Source organism: Chiloscyllium punctatum, chromosome 24 (assembly GCF_047496795.1).
Source record: "Chiloscyllium punctatum isolate Juve2018m chromosome 24, sChiPun1.3, whole genome shotgun sequence".
NCBI classification, from domain to species: domain Eukaryota; kingdom Metazoa; phylum Chordata; class Chondrichthyes; order Orectolobiformes; family Hemiscylliidae; genus Chiloscyllium; species Chiloscyllium punctatum.
Window position 1 is genome coordinate 83,259,396 of NC_092762.1, and position 10,030 is coordinate 83,269,425.

Here is a 10,030-nt window from a genome sequence, read left to right on the forward strand (position 1 = left end):
CTGTCTCCTTATTTGGAAAAAAAAGGATATGATCATGTTAGAAAGAGTTCAGAGAAGGTTCTTTCGACACATTGCTGGAATGCAGGGCTTATGAAGAAACTGTTTATGCCTATAAGCCCTTGGATTTTGGCAAAATAAGAGATTATCTTGTTGAAATGTGCAAGATCCTGAGGTGTCTTGATACTATGGATAACAGGAGGATGTTTCCTCTTGTGAGAGAGACTGGAATTAGCAGTCACAGTTTAAGCACAAGAGATCTCCCTTTTTAATATGAAGCTACTGTATGTTTTCTCTGAGGGTGTTTTACTATTTGGAAATACTTCCCCAGAAGCAGTGGAGGTTGGCTATTGAATTTCCTGACAAAGGGCTTACGCCCAAAACGTTGATTCTCCTGCTCCTCTGATGCTGCCTGACCTGCTGTGCTTTTCCAGCACCACATTCCCGACTCTGACCTCCAGCATCTGCAGTCCTCACTTTCTCCTATTGAATTTATTAACTGGTAAAATTTAGATGGATTTTAGATGGATAACAGAAGGAGTCGAGAAATATTGGGGGGCAGACAGGGAAATGAAGTTGACATCCTGTCCGTGTCGCCAAGGTCTTTATTGAATGGTAAAGCAGTCTGATAGGACGTACAGCTAATTCCTGTTCCTAATTCCTACTCTCCTAAAATATCAAAAACAAATAGTGCTGCCAGTGATTCTGTGCTTCTCCAGAGGGGGCACTGTTGAGGCATTCTAATTAGATTCCCTACAGTGTGGAAACAGGCCCTTCGGCCCAACAAGTCCACACCGACCCTCTGAAGAGTAACCCACCCAGACCCATTTCCCTCTAACTAATGCACCTAACACTATGGGCAATTTAGCATGGCCAATTCACCTAACTTGCACAACTTTGGACTGTGGGAGAAAACCGGAGCACCCGGAGGAAACCCACACAGACACGGGGAGAATATGCAAACTCCACACAGACAGTCACCCGAGACTGGGTGGGCTCGGGCGACTGTCAATGAGCTATTTTCTGAACTGATGAAAATTTCCATTTTTATTTAGTGTTGGTCTCACTGCAAAAGCTCTTAAATTACACCTTGCTGAATAGTTTCTTTTAAATCCTCACATTAACATTTTAATTATTATTCATGACCAAGTAACAGGAGTAGTCCATTCAGCCCATCAAGCCTCCTCATCATTTAATGCAATAAGATGCAAACGCCATTCAGACCATCGAGTCTGCTACCCCCTTCAATGAGATCATAGCTGATCTGACAATCCTTGACTGTCCTATCTTTTCCCCGTAATCCTTGAATCCTGATTAAATTGGATTCTGATTAAATGACCCTCTACAGCCCTCGGCAGGAAAGAATTCCGCAGATCCACAAACCTCTTGAGAAGAAATTCCTCCTCATCTCCATCTTAAATGTGCAGCCACTGTTTCTGAGAGTATGCGCTCTGGTCCCAGACTCTCCCACAAGGGGAAACAACCTTTCTACATCTCCCCTGTCATTGATATGTCAGGCTCTGACATATATTACAAGAGGTAAGGACTAATCTGTCTTTGTATGTTCATGAGCTCTCAAGACTCTTTCTCCTTTTGGGGTATTCTAACTCTGCCCATTCTGTGTCCTATAAACGTACGTTATATTAACCAATTTTTCTCATCAGCCTGTTCAGAGATGTTTTTGCATAGCTCTGGACTAGGTGAGACTCGAACCTGGGCCTCTCGATCTAGCACTAGATACACTACTGCTGCACCAAAAGAATGCCCTTTAAAGGCAAGCCATTTGGTTGTCGCAAACACTCCAAAGTTTCAACGAGAAAATATAACCAGACAGCCCACTGGCATTGTGCTAGGCACTGGAAAAAACAACGGCAGAAACAGCCCTGTTCACCCTGCAAGGTCATCCTCAATAACATCATGCCAAAATTGAGAGAGCTGTCCCACAGACTAGTCAAGCAACAGCCTGACATAATCACACTTCACGGAGTCATGCCTGATGGACACTGTCCCAGACCCCACAATCACCACCCCTGGATATGTCCTGTCCCACCAACAGGACAGACCCAGCAGAGGTGAGGTACAGTCAGGAGGCACAGTGGGATATAGTTGGGAGGGAGCTGCCTTCAACCTTCACTCGGACTTCAGGTTAAACACAGGCAAGGAGACTTCCTGCTGAGTACCAGGTACTGTCTTCCCTTGGCTGATGAATCAGTGCTCCTCGAGATTGAACAATATCTGGAGGAAGCACTGGGGGTGAAGGTCGCAGAATATACTCTGGGTGGGGAATTTCAATGTCCATCACCAAGAGTGGCTCAGCAGCAGTATTACTGATCGAGCTGGTCAGATCCGAAAGGACATAACTGCCAGACTGGCTCTAATGCAGGTGGTGACTGAAAAACATACTTAATCTCATCCTTACCAGTCTGCCAACTGCAGATGCATCTGCCAATGCCAGTGTCAGTAAGAATGATCACCACACAGTCCTTGTGGAGACAAAGTCCCACCTTCACATTGAGAATACCCTCCATTGTGTTGTGTGGCCGTACTAAATGGGACAGACTTTGAACAGACCTAGCAACTCAAGGCTGGGCACCTATGAGGCACTCTGGGCCATCAACTCCAGCACTATCTGTAACCTCATGGCCCGGCATATCCCCCACTCAAACATTACCATCAAGCCAGGGGATCAACCCTGGTTCAATGGAGAGTGCAGGAGGGCATACCAGGAGCAGCACCAGACACATGTGAAGATGAGGTGCCAACCTAGTGAAGCCACCAAACAGGGCTAATTGCATGCCGAACAGCACAAGGAGCAAGTGAAAACAGAGCTAAGCGATCCCATAACCAACCAATTAGATCTAAGCTCTGTAGTCCTGCCATATGTGAATGGTGGTGGACAATTAACCAACTTACTAGAGGAGGAGGCTCCACAAATATCCTCATCCTCAGTGATGGAAGAGCCCAGCAGATCAGTGTAAAACATAAGGCATGAAGCTTTCACGGCACTCATCAGCCAGAAGTGCTGAGTGGATGATCCATCTCATCCTCCTCCAGTGGTCCCCAGCATCTCAGAGACTAGTCTTCATCCAATTTAATTCACTCCATGTGATATCAAGGAACAGTAGGAGACACTGGATACTGCAAAGGCTATGGGCCCTGACAATATTCCAACAATAATATTGAAGACTTGCACTCCAGAACTTGTCATTTCCCCTAGCCAAGCTGTTCCAATACAGTTACAACACTACCCTACAATGTGGAAAAATTCCCAGTTATGACTTGTACTCTAAAAGCAGAACAAATCCAACCTGGCCAATTACCACCCTATCAGTCTACTCTCCAGCGATGGAAGGGATGAAAGTGATGGAAGGGATCATTAACAGTGCTATCAAGCAGCACCTGCTCAGTGATGCCAGTTTGGGTTCCCCCAGGGCCACTCAGATCCTGACCCCCTTGGTTCAAACGTGGATGAAAGAGCTGAATTCCAGAGTGGAAGTGAGAGTGACAGCCCTTGACATTAAGGCTGCATTTGACCGAATGTTGAATCATGGAGCCCTGGCAAAACTGGAGTCAATAGGTATCAGGTGGCAAACTTCCCGCTTGCTGGAATCATACCCAGCACATAGTAATATGTTCACGGTTGTTGGAGGTCAGTCATCTCAGCTCCAGGACATCTCCACAAAGGTTTTTCAGGATATTGTCCTAGGCCCAACCATCTTCAGCTGCGTCATCAATTACCTACCCTCCTTCCAGGTGCAATACGGTGTCTCAGTGGTTAGCACTGCTGCCTCTCAGCGCCAGGGACCTGGGTTCGATTCCACCCTCAGGCAACTGTCTGTGTGGGTTTTGCACATTCTCCCGGTGTCCGTGTGGGATCCCCCCTTCTCCACCCCCTCCCCCCAGCCAACCCAGGTGCTTTGATTTCCTCTCACAGTCCAAAGATGTGCAGATTAGATCAATTGGCTGTGCTAAATTGCCCATTGAGTCTGGGGATATGCAGGCTAGGTGGATTAGCCATGGGAAATGCAGGGTTACAGGGATAGGGTATGGAGCTGGGTCTGGGTGGGATGTGCTTTGAAGGGTTGGTGTGGACTGAATGGGCCAAATGGCCTGCTTCCACACTGTAGGGATTCTATGACCATTTGGATAGCAGGTCACATGATTTTTGTGACACCACACCACGTGGCCACACCAGATGACAGAATTGGTCACCATGTCACATTCTCATTGGTCACTAAGCTAAATGACCATTGAATTGTTCAATCGTATTATGATAGTGGGGCCAGATTAACAGAGAGGCCATCAGCTGAGGTGTTACTATCAGAGTACAACCTTCCCACAGTTACACAGGGAACTGAACTCCAGAGGCAGGGCTAAGCCATGACACTAATGTAAAGAACACCTCAGCCACCTGCTCGTTGGTGAAGTGACGTTGGCAGGTCTCACTCCACCGGGTGAAGAATATTGTAGACAACCTGCAGTCTCGCCCTGCTTCTCACACTCTTGCTCAATTTCCGTTTGTTGTTAACGTGTTTTATTTTAATTAAAGAAACGGCATGATCTATAGAGCTGAAATGTCACAGCTGCTTTGCTCAGATCAGAAGATGCTGTTCGACACGTACAAACATTTAAATCTAAGGAGTTTGACCTTTTCAAATCATCCTTTATAAAACAATAATTAAACTCATTCTCATTTCCCATTTCAGAAGTAATTACACCAAGAAGGTGCTGTTGAAAGAACTCAGCTCGGCTGACAGTTAGAGTGCTAAGAATTGTCCACATTCAGGACCAGACAACCCCAAGAATCCTTACATGGAAGAGACTGGATTTTTGAATAAGCTAGAAATCACATTTCAATTTCTATTTTTGGATCAAGTTTCATTATCAGACCCTCAAATCCTTTATAGTCCAGGTTCACTTTTGCAGAAATGACGGCTGGAAAAATGGTTTCACAGGGTCACCGTTGGTCAAGGAACTAGCACAAGGCATCACCTCTTGACATTGGGGTTCCAAGCAAAAAAATGCAGACGCTGGAAATCCAAAATAAAAACAGAAGAGGCTAGGAATACTCAGCTGGTCTGGCAGCACCTTTGGAGAGAGAAACAAAGTTGATATTTCAGATTGATGACCCTTCACCAGTAGCACTTTATTATTGCGACATGGTCACTGGCCTTTATTGGCCTTCACAATGTTGTCTTGGTGCCCCAGTGACTTCTATTTGTTCTATTGATGAACGTGTTAATTTTCATGCCATTAGTTTATCAAGCTCAGTGAGGTCATGCACTGGAAATCAAGTCCGACTAATCCCAGTGTTGTCACAGAAGGTAAAGGTTGTAAAATAAATCCGCAAATTCCCAAACTACCTGATTTTCAAATCCAGGTTAATAGAAATCCAGGTTTCTATGCTTACAAAGAGCCACTATTTATTACAGCTAATTAGATTCTATAATTAGTTATAAAGCAGATGATGTAACACTACTAAAGAAAACTCTAAGCTCACTCTCCCCTTTACAAATCCCCCCTTATGCGCACACAAACATACACATGCACACACAGACACATACGTGTAGTCACCCATGCACACAGACACATACGTGTAGTCACCCATGCACACACAGACACACAAACATACACATGCATACAGACACACACGTGCATTTACACGCACACACACACGCACACATGCATACACACGTACAAACACACAGACACACACAAACACACCCAGAGACAAATGTAAGTGGGGAAAAAACACATGGGCAGATAGAACACTAGAAAAATTGAGAAGTTCTGTAGTCTTTGATCACAAGCTTGGTCTCAGTGATTAGCACTGCTGTCCTCATAGTGTCAGGGACACAGATTCAATTCCACCCTTAGGTGACTGTCCGTGTAGAGTTTGCACATTCTCCCTGTGTCTGCATGAGTTTTTCCTGGGTGCTCCCATTTCCTCCCACAATCCAAAGGTGTGCATGTCAGGTGGATTAGCCATAGAAAGTGCAGGGTTACAAGGATAGGATATGGGGGTGGGTCAGTATGGACTTGACAGCTGAATGGCCTGCCTCCACACTGTAAGGATTCTATGATGAAGATCTGTTAGCTTGGTATCTCATCAACTTACTTTTCACTGAGTGCTTCCACTGGTTTGTAAAAGGCACAGGGTGGCTGTTTTACTTGTGAAATGCCCCTGACTTATTTAATTCGAAGTCGCAACGTGCAACAACTGTTAGTAAGCTGATTTTATTCAGTTTTAAAGTGACTTACTAGAGAGTATTAAGAGACAGAGAGCTTTTCACTGCTGCAGGTCTGTGTTTTCTTTTTCTCCAGAGTTTGTCTATCTTCTCTTTATCTTGTTCACAACCCAAGCTGTTCAGCTAGCTGACAGCCAATCCCAGTTGTTGACAGCCAGATGATCTTTGTCATTGATAACTGGCTCCTGGTTCTCACCAACCAATTTCACTTTGTAAATAAGCCCTGAGCTCCAGTTTGTCAGCACATTGCTGGGACCCATAGCTACAGAGACAGCATTCCCAGTAGGTATCAAATTGCTGATGTTCAAATCACGCAACCACCTTGGTAAAACCCTGTATATCAAAACAGTTCTTTCTCATTTCACAAAAACATAAGTGTTATAAGCAGGAGTAGACCATCTGACCCTTCAAGCATGCTTCGCCATTTAATAAGATCATGGCTGATCTTTTGTGGCCTCAGCTCCACTTACCCACCCTCCCACCATAACCCTTAATTCCTTTACTGTTCAAAACAAATCTACCTTAGCTTTAAAAACATTTACTGAGGAAGCCTCACTTACTTCACTGGGCAGGGAATTCCATAGATTCACAACCCTCTGGGTGAAGAAGTTCCTTCTCAATTCAGCCCGAAATCTGCTTTCTCTAACTTTGAGGCTAGGCCCTGTTGTCCTCGTTTCTCCCGCCAGTGGAAACATTCTCTCTACCTCTCTCTTATCAATTTCCTTCATAATTTTAAATGTTTCTATAAGACTCCCCCCCCAATTCTTCTAAATTCCAATGAATATAATCCCAGTGTACTCAGCCTCTCCTCAGAAGCCAACAACCTCAACTTCAGAATCAACTAAGTGAACTTCCTTCTGCACCCCCTCCAGTGCCAGTACATCCTTTCTCAAGTAAAGAGACCAAACTGCACTCAGTTCTCCAGGTGAGGCCTCACCAGCACCCGATTCAGCTACACCTTAACCTCCCTGCTATTAAACTCAATCCCTTTAGCAACAGAGAACCAAGTTCCACTTGCCTTCCTAATTACCTGTTGCACCTGCAGACCAACCCTCTGTGATTCATGCACAAGGTCACCCAGGTCCCTCTGCACAGCATCATGCTGCAATTTCTGACCATTCAAGTAACAGTCCTTTTAACTGTTAGTCCTACTGAAAATGGATGACTTCACATTTATTAACATTGTACTCCATATACCAGACCTTTGCCCAGTCCCTTAAACTATCTATGTCCCTCTGCAAAGTTTCACTGTCCTCTGCACACTTTGCTGTACCACTCATCTTAGTGTCATTCACAAACTTTGACACACTACACGTGGTTCCCAACTCCAAATCAACAATGTAAATTGTGAATAATTGCGGTGCCAATACTGATCGCTAGTTACTGATCACCAACCAGAATAGCACTCATTTATCCCAATCTTTGCTTCCTGTTGCTTAACCAATCCTCTATTCATGCTAATACTTTACCCATAATGCCATGCATCTTTTTCTTATGCAGCAGCCTTTCGTGTGGCACCTTGCTGAGTGCCTTTTGGAAATTTAGGTACACCACATCTACTGGGCCCCGTTGTCCACCATGCTCGTGATGTCTTCATAGAATTCCAAAAGAGTAGTTAAGCATGACCCGTCCTTCATGAACCAATGCTGTGTCGGCCCAACAGGACAGTTTCTATCTAGATGCCTTGCTATTTATAGAATCATAGAGTCATAGAGATGTACAGCATGGAAACAGACCTTTCGGTCCAACCCATCCATGCCAACCAGATATCCCAACCCAATCTAGTCCCACCTGCCAGCACCCGACCCATATCCCTCCAAACCCTTCCTATTCATATACCCATCCAAATGCCTCTTCAATGTTGCAATTGTACCAGCGTCCACCACTTCCTCTGGCAGCTCATTCCATATACGTACCACCCTCTACGTGAAAAAGTTGCCCCTTAGGTCCCTTTTATATCTTTCCCCTCTAACCCTAAACCTATGCCCTCTAGTTCTGGACTCCTCAATCCCAGGGAAAAGACTTTGCCTATTTATCCTATCCATGCCCCTCATAATTTTGTAAACCTTTATAAGGTCACCCCTCAGTCTCCGACGCTCCAGGGAAAACAGCCCCAGCCTGTTCAGCCTCTCCCTGTAGCTCAGATCCTCCAACCCTGGCAACATCCTTGTAAATCTTTTCTGAACCCTTTCAAGTTTCACAACATCTTTCCCATAGGAATTCCTTGATAATAGACTCAAGCATCTTCCCCACTACAGAGGTTAAACTAACTGGTCTATAATTCCCCACCTTTTGTCTACCTCCCTTTTTAAACAGTGATGTCATATTTGCTGTTTTCCAATCTGCTGGAACTGCTCCAGACTCCACTGAAATTACCACATGTGCACTTGTTATTTTCCCCACCACCTCTTTTAGTAACCTGGGATGCATTCCATCAGGGCCAGGAGACTTGTCTGTCCTTAGCTCCTTATCCTTTTTCCATGATAATGATTGTTTCCAGGTCCTCACCTACCTTCGTCTCTTTGTCACTTACTGGCATGTTATTAGTGTCCTCCACTGTGAAGACCAACACAAAATACCGATCAATGCCTCGGCCACTTCATCATATCCGATGACTAAATGCCCCTTCTCATCCTCTAAAGGACTAATGTTCACTTTAGCCACTGTTTGTTGTTTTATATATTTGTTGAAACGTTTGCAATCTGTCTTTATATTCTGTATTAGTTTTTTTTTCTCATAATCTATCTTACTTTTCATTATCGCTCTTTTTGTGGATTTCTGTTGACCTTTAAAGTTTTCCCAATCTTCAAGTTTCCCATTGATCTTGGTCACTTTGTATGCCTTCTCTTTCAATTTGATAGCCTCCCTTATTACCTTAGACACCCACGGCAGATTACCCCATTTCCCACAGTCCTTCCTTTTCACTGGAATATACTTTCGCTGAACCATGTGAAAATTTGCTTTGAAATTCCTCAACTATTCGTCAACTGTCCCACCATAAAGTTTTTTGCTTCCAGTCTATTTAGCCAACTCCTCCCTCATCATATTGCAATCTCCCTTGTTTAAACACAGGACCCTGGGATTGGATTTTACCTTCACACTTTCCATCTGAATTCTAAATTCAACTATTCATTTTAGACCATTGGTTCAAAAAAGAAACAGCCTTTACAACTGACAAACAGCATTAATATTTTGTTACCAAACCACATGGTCATTTGTAAAGCAAATAACTTTATTGCAAAAGCACCAGAGAACCTGAGTATTTGATCAAGCACAAACCCTAACATTGATAACCACATTGTAACTTTCATGCAGGAGAACTGTGTCTGTGAGAATGTTCTGATTGGCACATCGAACAACATCATGATTCCTTTTGTGAAGCATACAGTCAGTGAGTCACGTTACTATGAATTTGGCAGAACAAATAACAAATCACTAATGACCATAAGACCTTAACAAATAGGATCAGAAGTACACCATTTGGACCCTCAGCCTGCTCTGCCATTCACTGGGTTTATAGCTGGTCCAACATTCCTTTTGTACACTTTCATGCCTTTTCCCCACAATCCTTGATTCCCCAACTAACCAAAAATCTATTGATCTCAGCCTTAAATGTATACATGGACTCTGCCCCCACATAGCCATGGAGTCATAGAGATGTACAACGCAGAATCAGACCCTTCGGTCCAACCCATCCATGCCAACCAGCTGTCCCAGCCCAATCTAGTCCCACCTGCCAGCACCCGACCCATATCCCTCCAAACCCTTGGAGGGTCAGCTTGGGT